The following is an 11707-nucleotide window of genomic DNA, read 5'->3' as shown; positions in this document are numbered from 1 at the left end:
GGCCGCTCCGATTTCGGAGCGGCCTCGGAGGGAACGGAGGTAGGCTGCGCGGCTCGGCGCGCGCCGGCTACACGAAATCGGCAGCCTTGCGCGCGCCGATCCGGGATTTTAGCAGCTACGTGCGTATCTACTAAAATCCAGCTTACTTTTGTTTGCGCCTGATGCGCCTACAAAAGTACGTGAGGGCGCCCTTTTTTAAAATCTACCCCTTTCTGTGTATGGAAACCTTTGAGATAGTTAAACGGCTCTATCATATCTCCCCTATCCCGCCTTCCCTCTAGGTAATTCAGTTTTAGATCTTTAAGTCTACCCCATATGCTTTAGAATGACAACCATTGACCATTTTAGTAGCCTCATTCTGGAGCGATTCCATCCTGTTTATATCCTTTTGAAGGTGTGGTCTCCAGAACTGTGCACAGTATTCCAAGTGAGGTCTCACCAGGAAACTATACCACCTTCTTGGCAAAGCCAATGGGATCTAATTAGCTAGATGTTTGGGCTGCAGCCTCACTGGTTTTGGTGGATATTTGGATTGTTGAAAGATTTGGATATGAGATGTGAAGATGGTGCTTATGGACATTGGATTGCATTTGGAAATTTGTATATTCAACTGTATTGATTGGTAGAGAACCAAAGAAGACAGAAAAAGTTGGCTTGAATAAGCAGCAATATCCTACAACCACTCAAGCTTCTGTGGCTGGCAGATGAGATGCATCCTTTATAGTGTGAACCGGAATACCTGGGTACACTGAATGGGCCAGTTGACTTGTATCTGCTGAATGTCCTATGTTACCACATTATTATGTAAACCACAAGTTTTCAAGTTTCTACAACTGGCAGCTTGGATTTATCTTTGGCAATGTGAAGTGGAATGATTGGGTGGATTAGATGGGCAAGTTGGTCTTTATCTGCTATCAACTACTATGTTATTGTGTTGATATCAAACTAATCCCCCCTGATTTATAGTGTAAAGACAATGTAAATTTATTTATTTCTATTCATTTCCAGACTGTTAACCCTGAGCACAATATTACCTCAGTCTAAGTATGGATGCTTTGAATAATACCAACAACAGTCCTGTGACCTTTATCATGCTCGGCATTCCTGGGCTGGAAGCTCAGCACATCTGGATCTCCATCCCTTTCTGTGCAGTGTATGCTATTGCACTTCTGGGAAACTGCTTTATTCTATTTCTTATAAAAACGGAACGGAGTCTCCACGCTCCCATGTACTTCTTCCTCTCCATGTTAGCCATCAATGATATCGGCATGACACTGACTACATTACCCACAATGCTGAGCATTTTTTTGTTTAACATCAAGGAAATTAATTTTGGTGCCTGCCAGACTCAGTTGTTCTTTCTTCATAATTTTTCAATAATGGAGTCCTCGGTGCTCCTGGCCATGGCCTTCGATCGCTTTTTCGCAATCTGTAATCCTCTGAGATACACCTCCATCTTAACATATTCCGTCATAGCCAGCATTGGGGTGGCCATCATAGTGCGATGCACTGTATTAATGATCCCAATAATCATTTTACTTAAACGATTGTCATTTTGTAAAATCAATCTGCTTTCCCATTCATTCTGTTTTCATCCTGATGTGCTAAAGCTTGCGTGCACTGATACCAAGATCAACAACCTCTATGGTTTATTTGTGGTCCTTTCCACGGCAGGAATAGACTCTCTGTTTATTGCTTTATCTTATGTGATGATTATTAAGACTGTCCTGAGTATTGCATCATCAGAACAACGTCTCAAGACATTTAACACCTGTGTGTCTCATATCTGTGTCATCCTAATCTTCTACATCCCGATGCTTGGTTATCTGTGGTGCATAGATTTGGGAAAAATATTCCTCCTTTGATATACACCCTAATGGGAAATGTTTACCTTTTGATTCCACCTGTGCTAAATCCAATTATCTACAGCATAAAAACAAAACAGATTCAGAGACAGATACTCATAATATTCAGAACAAAACAGGACCACAGAGAGATAATGAAAATATGTCACTAGAAATGAAATGAGATGTGAAATTGCAACTCAAGTGTACTCCCACTGTCAAAAATCTCAATAGACAAGACATGCTTTATTGGATAGAAAGTTCTAGAAGATAGGGTCATAATGTAAGGCTGGTAGCATTAGACTCAATGGTAAGGTAAGGAAGTGTTTCTTCACAGAAGGCATAATGGATCTCTGAAACATGATCCCAGCAGAGGTCACTTAGATGGCAGGTTAGGAGAAATGATGACCTGAAGTTTATGGAATCCAATCTTTTGATTGCCTTACAGTTAATTCTACACAATGAGGTCCATTTTCAGACACGGTCCGGATATCAAAGTTAGCCAGGTATATTCAGTAGTTCAGTCGCACTATTGAACATAGCTGGCTAAATACAGCGAGCTAACTTTAGGACAGCTATTTCGTCTGACCAGACATAACTGGCTAAGTCATTCTGCTAACTCTGAATATCGGAGTGAGCCGATTAACTTGGCCAACTAACTCAACTCCTCCCAGTTACACCTCTAAGTTATCTGGCTAAATTCTAGCTGCCAAACCTATTAGCCAGCTAGAATTTTTGTGCCCAAAAAATCATTTAGCTGATTAATTTCTGAGTTAGCTGTCTAAATGCTTTTGAATATAGACTTCTCAGTATCTGTAGCCAATATTCTTATCAACTCCAAACAAGGAAATTTGCACTGGGGAAAAGATGTTATTAGAACTTAAAAAATGCATAGGATGGAAAATGAGATTGTCTAGCTGTGGGAAGCAGAGAAATAACTCATTGTTCATGCAGAATCAGTGGTTGGTAGAGAACATGGATGGGCAAAGTGGACAGATGGATAAAATACAGGTTTGTAAATAGAGAAATAGAGAAACAGAAGGCGAAGTCATTAGCACTTTCCTTCATGTTACATGCAGGAAGGCCAACATTTCTCAGTGTACATCGAAGCGGATTACATTCAGGTATTGGAGGTATTTCCCTATCCCCAGAGGGCTCACAATCTAATTTTGTGCCTGAGGCAACGGAGGGTAAAGTGACCTGACCAAGGCCACAAAGAGCGGCAGTGGGACTTGAACCCTGTGCGTTGGACATGGAAGACATTCGGATAAAAAATTAAATTATCTCCAAAGACTTCCTCCTTCTTCCCAATAGAGGGTGATGGGGATTTGGACCCAGGACTTAACTCCAGATGTTTGGGTAAATGGGCAATTTTAGGGGATGAACATGTCAGAGATTCAACCTCAGGTTCACCCAATCCGTGCCCTCTTTTCAGGAACGTAAAGCCTGCTTTCATATGGATAACAGAGATTTTTATGCATTCTTACAAATGAGACACCGTGGGCCTAATTTACCAAGCCTTTCCTGCTATTCTGAGAAAATGAGGCCTCAATGTGTTGATGCTTCTCTCTGAAAACCCAAACCTATCTCAGTTCTCTGTACAAGACGGGCATATAACAAATAGGTTTTCTCTAAATGTTATACATTTTTAATAACAACTAAACCCAGCTCAGCGTCTTAAAAATGACAAATTAAGAGGTTGCAGGGACTTACAATGGGATAATTTCAGAATAGCTTTAGGAGAACACAACGCATCAAAGGGAATGTGAGTATAAGGGAGGTCAGTTTTAAACTGATGCATCGTATATACTTGTGCAAGCCCATAAAGCCATCTTGTGTGACACACCACCATGTTGCAAGCATCAAATAGGACCTGGAACTTCTAATCACCATCTATGGTCCTGCCCAGACGTCTCCACTTTTTGGGAGAGTACCTGAGATTCCAGGTTTGTGTGTCCATAGAATGCCACTGGTGTGTTTATTTGACACTGATGTTGAGGCCTCTTTAGCACAAAGTCCTGATAAGCACTTCATATACAGAGGACTTCTAATAACCAAAAAGTGAATAATATCACAATGGTCACAGCCTGAACCACCAGATCTGAAGTTGTGGAGGGAACCAGATCCACAGAGCGATGGAGTGGATGACAGTGAAAGACATGGACATGAAGAAGATGTGAGCTTTTCAGGGAATCTGGAACACGATTCTGGCTTCTGTGCTTTGTCGTATTAAGGGCAGATTTTACTGAGGTAATCGACTGAAGACAATAGAATTTTACAGACTAAAGTACAGAACTCCTATGTGTAAAGCGAGTTTTGAGACAAAGTGTGTCATTACTTTACGTGGGGTTTAATGTGCATGATGGAGCTGGATAGGGAAGGTGGAGAAAAGGGAAAAAGGGTGGGAGGGAAGGGAAGGGAAAGTCTTGGTTATGGCTAATCTTTGAAGAGTTCTTTAGGACAAATATGGTTACGATTTTCATGATTTTTTCATTTAAAAATGTGACTGCATAACACTGAGTGATAAGATTGTAATTTATTTTGCAATTGTAATAAAATATAATTAGATTACAAATAAATACACACAGTATTACATGTTTATTCTAGGAACTTTATATTTTATTTATTATTATTTTTCCAACATTTAGGGGGATTTTTCAAAGACATGCATAGGGTGTGCCTGTAAAAATTAACATATATGTGCATAATTAGCTTCAGGTTTTCAGAAGAATATCTGTCTGGACTGTGGCAGAAGTAGTAACCCTGTTCTTTGTAGGCTTTTTTTTTATACCTCTCCAAGTGCTCTCTGTCTCCTTCACTGAGTTATTCTCATAGTAACGTAGCAAATGACTGCAGATAAAGATCAAAATGGCCCATGTAGTGTACCCCATTGAATTTAGAAACATAGAAACACGATGGCAGAAAAAGACCATTATGGGCTATGTAGTCTGCCCATGCACACCAGCTACTCAGCTTTTATAATCCCTACCCTTCCTTCAGAGATCCCCTCTGCTTGTCCATGAATTCAGCAGATACTGTCCTTGTCTCCACCATCTCCGCAGGGAGGCCAAGTCTATGGATCCATCACCGTCTTCTTGAAGAAATTTTTCCTTAGATTACTTCTGACTCTACCTCCTTTTACCCTCATCCCATTGCCCCTAGCTCTAGAGCCTCGTTTTCTTTGAGATTCATCAAATCCCTTATGCAAGGATCTCTCTCCCCCAAGTCTTGTGACTCCTCTAGTTTCAGATGTAGGACCTATCCAGCTGTTACTGCAAGTGGGTCACCTGATCCAGTCTTTCATCATCAAACACGACCTCTGCACAAATGATACCCAGATCTGCTTTCTGTGAATCTGTCTGCGTACTCCAATCTAATCTGAAACCCAGAGTCAATGACAGTAACTTTAAAATGAGTACGCAATCATCTTTACATGGGCGTATGCGTGCATGAACGCACATACACGAGAATTTTTAAATCACGCAAGTGCACGTGAACTATTTAAAATATGCTTAGCATGGATATGTGTGCTCGTAATTTTAAGAGCAAACGTTATTCACGTATCTTCCTTAGGAACAGGGCCAGTGCTGCCCCCTCCCCATTCATTCATTCTCTCTCCCGGGCCACTAAAAGAAAGCCCAGCTCCCTCCCTTTAGTGATACAAACTTTAAAAAACTAACACCCCCCTCCCCGAACCCATGGCTGGGGCAAGGGTAGTGTTGTGTTTGGCTGGCCGCGGGTTCCCCCCATGGCCGGCCCTTCTTACCTCCAGCTGGGAATAGAGGGGGTCCCCCTGACACTGCAATGCCTCCTGCAGCGACGATGTGGCAGGCCGCAGCTCAGTCTAAGCCGCGCCGTGTGGGGAATGCACTTCCACTGAGCGAGCGTCCCTAGGTGTACACATGTGCACGTCTTCAGAATTTAAAGGGCCCAAAGCTATAAAACCACCACCGCCCCGGGATGACGTCTCCTGTGCCTCCATACATAAGGACAGCCCGGACTATCCTTGAGTGCCTCAGCAACGGGTCGACTCCTGCGAGTAGCAAGTTGCTTGTGTTCCTTCTCCGGTGGTTCCTGCTCCTGAGTGACTGGTACTGGTCTCGTCCTTGTGCTCCCTCTCCTGCGGTTCCTGCTCCTTTGCCTCTTCAGTTCCTTCCTTCTGGATTGACTCTTCGGATTGGATCTCAGCTTGCCTTGGATTGTCTCCCAGCTGACCTCAGATCCCATCTTGACCTCACCTGCTCTGCTGTCTGCCCCGACTTTGGCCCATACAAACTTGTTCTTCTTGCCTGCTCCTTTCTTCACGGATACCTCTCCATCCAGAGGCCTGCGCCTAACTCCAGCCGGCCCCGGCACTCAAGGGCTCAACCTGCGGGGAACGTGGGCTGGTAGTGGTGAAGTCCCTGTTAGGCCTCTGAATCAGCCAAGTTCTGCCTGCCAACAGACTTTCTGGGCTTCTCCCTGCAGGTGGCACCAACCTAGCTTCGGTTCAAGGGTCCACCGATGTGACAGATATTAAGTGCCCTAGGCGAACCTTATAGTCCCATCCTGCACACAGTTAAAAGTTATGCATTTATATTTAACATGAAAAATATCACAGTACAGTATTCTGAAGTAAAAATATCGCTTACATTGTATTTACATGCACTGCTGTGATGCCACCCAGAAATCCCTGCAAAAAAGATACTTGAAACCCGTATGGTATTAGGCCTATTGTGATGTGGGCTGGGTGTGGGCTTGACCCTCTGAAAGCCATAAAACACTAATACACTGCCTATTAGGAGAATGCCTCACCTCAGTCACACATGCAGAACATAAACAGACCCTCAACAAACACAGAACAGAGCAACCATAAACCAGAAATACAAACACACAGACAAAACTGAACTGGAAACCACAAGAAGCCAGACACTGTATGCAGTGCAACAATGAAAAAAACAGAATGATCATCATCAGGGGCAGCTCAAGGCAATCTGCTGCCTGAGTGAAGGATGAAATTTCCCATTCCCTCCCCCCCCCCCCCTGCATGGCCCGGTGCAGGTGAAATCACCGAAGGCCAGGACAGAGGGAAGGCAATGGAGGGTGAAGTGACTTGCCCAAGGTCACAAGCAATGGCAATAGGATTTGAACCCTGGCTTCCCTTGTTTGCAGCTCAGTGCTCTAACCACTGAGTTTCTGGACCTGTTATTTTTTTGTTTTCAGTCTTCAGTGTCCACACTAGAGGGCACCAGAGAAATAGAAATGTTTAATGAGGCAAGGCGGGGCAGCCTTTGGCTGACCCACCTCCTGGGTCTAGAAATAGGACTCCTCCATTCCCTATTGCCTGCCCCAACGGGGGGCAAATCCTGGAGAAGGGTGGGAGTCTTGCCTCACAAATCTGCTTCACTTTTTTGAAGGGGTTAATAAACATGTGGATAAAGGTGAACCGGTAGATATAGTATACTTGGATTTTCAGAAGGCGTTTGACAAAGTTCCTCATGAGAGGCTTCTAGGAAAAGTAAAAAGTCATGGGATAGGTGGCGATGTCCTTTCGTGGATTGCAAACTGGCTAAAAGACAGGAAACAGAGAGTAGGATTAAATGGGCAATTTTCTCAGTGGAAGGGAGTGGACAGTGGAGTGCCTCAGGGATCTGTATTGGGACCCTTACTTTTCAATATATTTATAAATGATCTGGAAAGAAATACGACGAGTGAGATAATCAAATTTGCAGATGACACAAAATTGTTCAGAGTAGTTAAATCACAAGCAGATTGTGATAAATTGCAGGAAGACCTTGTGAGACTGGAAAATTGGGCATCAAAATGGCAGATGAAATTTAATGTGGACAAGTGTGTATGAGGGGGGAGAGAGGATAAAGATTGTGAGGCTCCCTTCCCCAATCCACAACTATCTGTGGGTGATTGGAAATAAAATGATCCCAGGTATGGAGATTTGGAGGTTTTAATCCTATTATTTTAAAAGTGGGGGTATTTCATGTGACTGCTGTTTGAAAAATGTGTTCTTTGGGAAATATTAGAAAACATTTATGGGTCATTTTAATTACTGGATGTTCATTGTCTGTTGCCTACTTGACATTTACTCTTTTCATTAGTATGATTTTAATGTGAATGATGTTTTATATTTCTTGACTTTATTGCTTAATGTTTTATGAGGAATGATGCTGTTCTGTTTTTCCATTGTTGCACTGCATAATACAGCAGCCAGGCTTGCTGTGGTTTCCAGAGCATGTGTGTGAGAGAGAGTGAGTGAGCCAGTGAGCATGTGAGTGCGAGAGAATGAGTGAGTGAATGAGTATATATGTGAGCAAGAAGACTATTTAAACCAGTGAGCAAGACCGAGTGAGTGAACATGTGTGTGAGCCAGAGTTTCTGACAGAGTCTGCATGTGTGTAAGGGAGTTTGTATAAGAATGAACATGTATGTTAGAGAGTGTGTATATATGAGAGAGAGGAGAAAGCCTGTGCACACCTATCCCTGAATAAGCCATGAGTCTAAAGTTCCCAGGCATGAACAGCAGGGGATATTTTTAGCTTTAGTTTTAATTATTGGGTTTTATTTGATGTTTCTGCTATTTTGAAATATTTTATTGATGTTTGGAAAATTTAAGAAAACACTGTTATATGTTTTTAATCATTGGATGTTTTATTCAACAGCTGCTTTGAAATATAAAAAGAATACATAAGTATGGCTTTACTAGAATGATGGTTTATATATCTTGATTTTATTGTTTGATGTTTAATGAGGAATGGTGATGTTTCTGTTTTTCCATTGTTGCAATGCATAAAGAGTCTGACTTTTTATGGTTTCCAATTCAGTTTTTGTCTGCATGTTTCTAGTTATACTTTATTGTCTCTTTATTCTGTATTTAGTGAGGTTCTGTGTGTTCTGCATGTGTGACTGAGGTGAGCTATTCTGCTAGCATGTGGTTTCTGTGTAGGGATCTATAGCAGCTTGGCTTGTACTGTTTTCTTAATATCCGGTGTATTGGTGTTTTAGGGCCTGGTGTAATATTTTCAGTGTTGCCTTTACAGTGTTGTTACTGTTTTGAGTGCTGACAGTTAGTGCTATTTTAGTATGGAAGGTTTACTATATTGTGACTCAGTTTACCTACAGCTTTCTGAGGGCTGACCTGTTTTACAATAGTCTTGATACCATATGACTGCAGGTGTCTTTTTTGCAGAGTCTTCTGGTTGGTACCACAGCAGTGCATGTAAATAATGCACATATTATAAGTGATATTGTTACTTTAGAGCACTGAATGTTCTTTTTCATGTAACATCTGTTATTATAAATGCATATTTTTAAATTATTTGTGGGAAGGTTGGGGTCAGGAGTGTGTGCAAGGCTGTAAGGTTTGCCTATGACACCTAATACCCTTGCACCAGCCCTGGCTGCACTGCTCCACAAGAGAAAGCAGGATTGCATCTGAGCTGGGCTGCTCTGGGTTAGTGGTTCTCCCCATTCTCGGCCAGAGCTTAACTTTCTCTCCCAGGGAACAGTATGGGTCACTTCTGACCCCCCTCTCCCCTGGAGTTGATAGGCAGAGCAGAGCCTGGGGAAGCATAAAAGCAGCAGCCTGTGTAGGCTGCAGTTAATGGGAATGCATTAGAGGGGTGGGAGGGTTGCACAAGCTACAGGCACAGTAAGGAAGGAAGGGGAAAGCCAGGAGGAAGTGCCTGTGCAGTGCTGGGGAGGTTTCTGTCTGAGGTGACTGCACTGAGCTCTGAGAGAAGCAGCGGCTGTGGAACCAGCGAGTCTCCTAGAGAATGAGATTGGGAAAGGGAGGAGGCTGCTGGAGAATGGGGAAGGGCTGGCAGCAAGCAAGAGCTTTACACCATGATGCAGCAGCGCTGGACTGGGGGCAATCACTGTGTAAGCAGTACAAAAGTAGCACGTCAGAGAGAGTGTGTGTGCGTCTGTGTCAGAGAGTGAGAGAGAGAGACATAACCATACATAGTTTGTCTGTGAGAGAGAGTGTGTGTGCGTCTGTGTCAGAGAGAGTGAGAGAGAGAGAGACATAACCATACATAGTTTGTCTGTGAGAGAGAGTGTGTGTGCGTCTGTGTCAGAGAGAGAGAGAGAGAGGCACTCATACATAGTATGTCTGTGAGAGAGAGAGTGTGCGTCTGTGTCAGAGAGTGAGAGAGAGAGACATAACCATACATAGTTTGTCTGTGAGAGAGAGTGTGTGTGCGTCTGTGTCAGAGAGAGTGAGAGAGAGAGAGACATAACCATACATAGTTTGTCTGTGAGAGAGAGTGTGTGTGCGTCTGTGTCAGAGAGTGAGAGAGAGAGACACTCATACATAGTATGTCTGTGAGAGAGAGTGTGTGTGCGTCTGTGTCAGAGAGAGTGAGAGAGAGAGACACTCATACATAGTATGTCTGTGAGAGAGAGTGTGTGTGCGTCTGTGTCAGAGAGAGTGAGAGAGAGAGAGACACTCATACATAGTATGTCTGTGAGAGAGAGTGTGTGTGCATCTGTGTCAGAGAGAGTGAGAGAGAGAGAGACACCCATACACAGTTTGTCTATGAGAGAGAGTGTGTGTGTGCGTCTGTTTCAGAAAGAGTGAGACAGAGAGACACCCATACACAGTTTGTCTGTGAGAGAGAGTGTGTGTGCGTCTGTGTCAGAGAGAGTGAGAGAGACAGAGAGACACCCATACACAGTTTGTCTGTGAGAGAGTGTGTGTGTGCGTCTGTGTCAGAGAGAGTGAGAGAGAGAGACACCCATACACAGTTTGTCTGTGAGAGAGAGTGTGTGTGCGTCTGTGTCAGAGAGAGTGAGAGAGACAGAGAGACACCCATACACAGTTTGTCCGTGAGAGAGAGTGTGTGTGCGTCTGTGTCAGTGAGACAGAGAGACACCCATACACAGTTTGTCTATGAGAGAGAGTGTGTGTGCGTCTGTGTCAGAGAGAGTGAGAGAGACACCCATACACAGTTTGTCTATGAGAGAGAGTGTGTGTGCGTCTGTGTCAGAGAGAGTGAGAGAGAGAGACACCCATACACAGTTTGTCTATGAGAGAGAGTGTGTGTGCGTCTGTGTCAGAGAGAGTGAGAGTGAGAGACACACACCCATACATACTTTGTGTCTGAGAAAGAGTATGTGAGTTCGTGTGTGCCAATAAAGTTTCTGCAATCTAACAATCTGCTTGTGATTGAGCGTGTGTGAGTCTGACGCTGGCTGGCAGTGTCATTATTTGGAAATGGTTCAAGAGCCAGACCAGGAATCCAGGATATATCTGTATAAGAGAAATAAGCAGATGTATAGGGGCCCAACCAATTTGCATGGGGGCTGCAGCTCTGCTCACCCCTGGTCTCTAGAATGTGTTTGTCTTAATTATTTAGGAAAGATGAAGTTTATTTTGGAGATATTTGCCTCAGTTTTGCTGGATTCCAGAGTTGACCCGGGGTACTTTTTGGGAGCTGCAGGAAGTGTGCATGAGGTCATCAAATACCCCATAGGCCTGGTTTGAAAAAATCCCCCAGGCCGATATTTTCCTGCAATCCATCCCTGGGTGCTTTACATCATTTTGATGTAACCTAAGGGGTTAAAAGTAAATAAAAAGGGGGTAACATTATGTTTTTAATATTTAATAATGAGGCAAGTTATTTATTTTACCTGACTGTGCCCTTGCTGTCATAGCCCACATTACTGGGGAGTCAGTTCTGTGGCGTCCTGATCCTAAATAGGGGGCAGCAGGAAGGGGCAGCTGGTGAGTTGCTGTAACAGCAGCCATAGTTGGGACAGATAGAGAGAGCTGCGGGGCTCAGGACCGCAGGAGAGAGACAGATTAGTCTGCTGCATGCTGGGCTGCCATCATCGCGGTACAGAGCAGAGGGGGCAGTCAGCTGAGAACA

The 11707-nt window shown here is 43.6% G+C and overlaps 1 pseudogene; it reads left to right on the top strand.

Moving 5' to 3' along the window:
• The first annotated feature begins 1046 nt into the window (after positions 1–1046).
• LOC115091594 lies at positions 1047–2721 on the top strand (annotated as a pseudogene).
• The last annotated feature ends 8986 nt before the right edge of the window (positions 2722–11707 follow it).

The sequence above is a fragment of the Rhinatrema bivittatum genome, chromosome 5 (assembly GCF_901001135.1).
Source record: "Rhinatrema bivittatum chromosome 5, aRhiBiv1.1, whole genome shotgun sequence".
Lineage (NCBI taxonomy): Eukaryota > Metazoa > Chordata > Amphibia > Gymnophiona > Rhinatrematidae > Rhinatrema > Rhinatrema bivittatum.
This window is presented reverse-complemented; position numbering and strand designations above follow the sequence as displayed.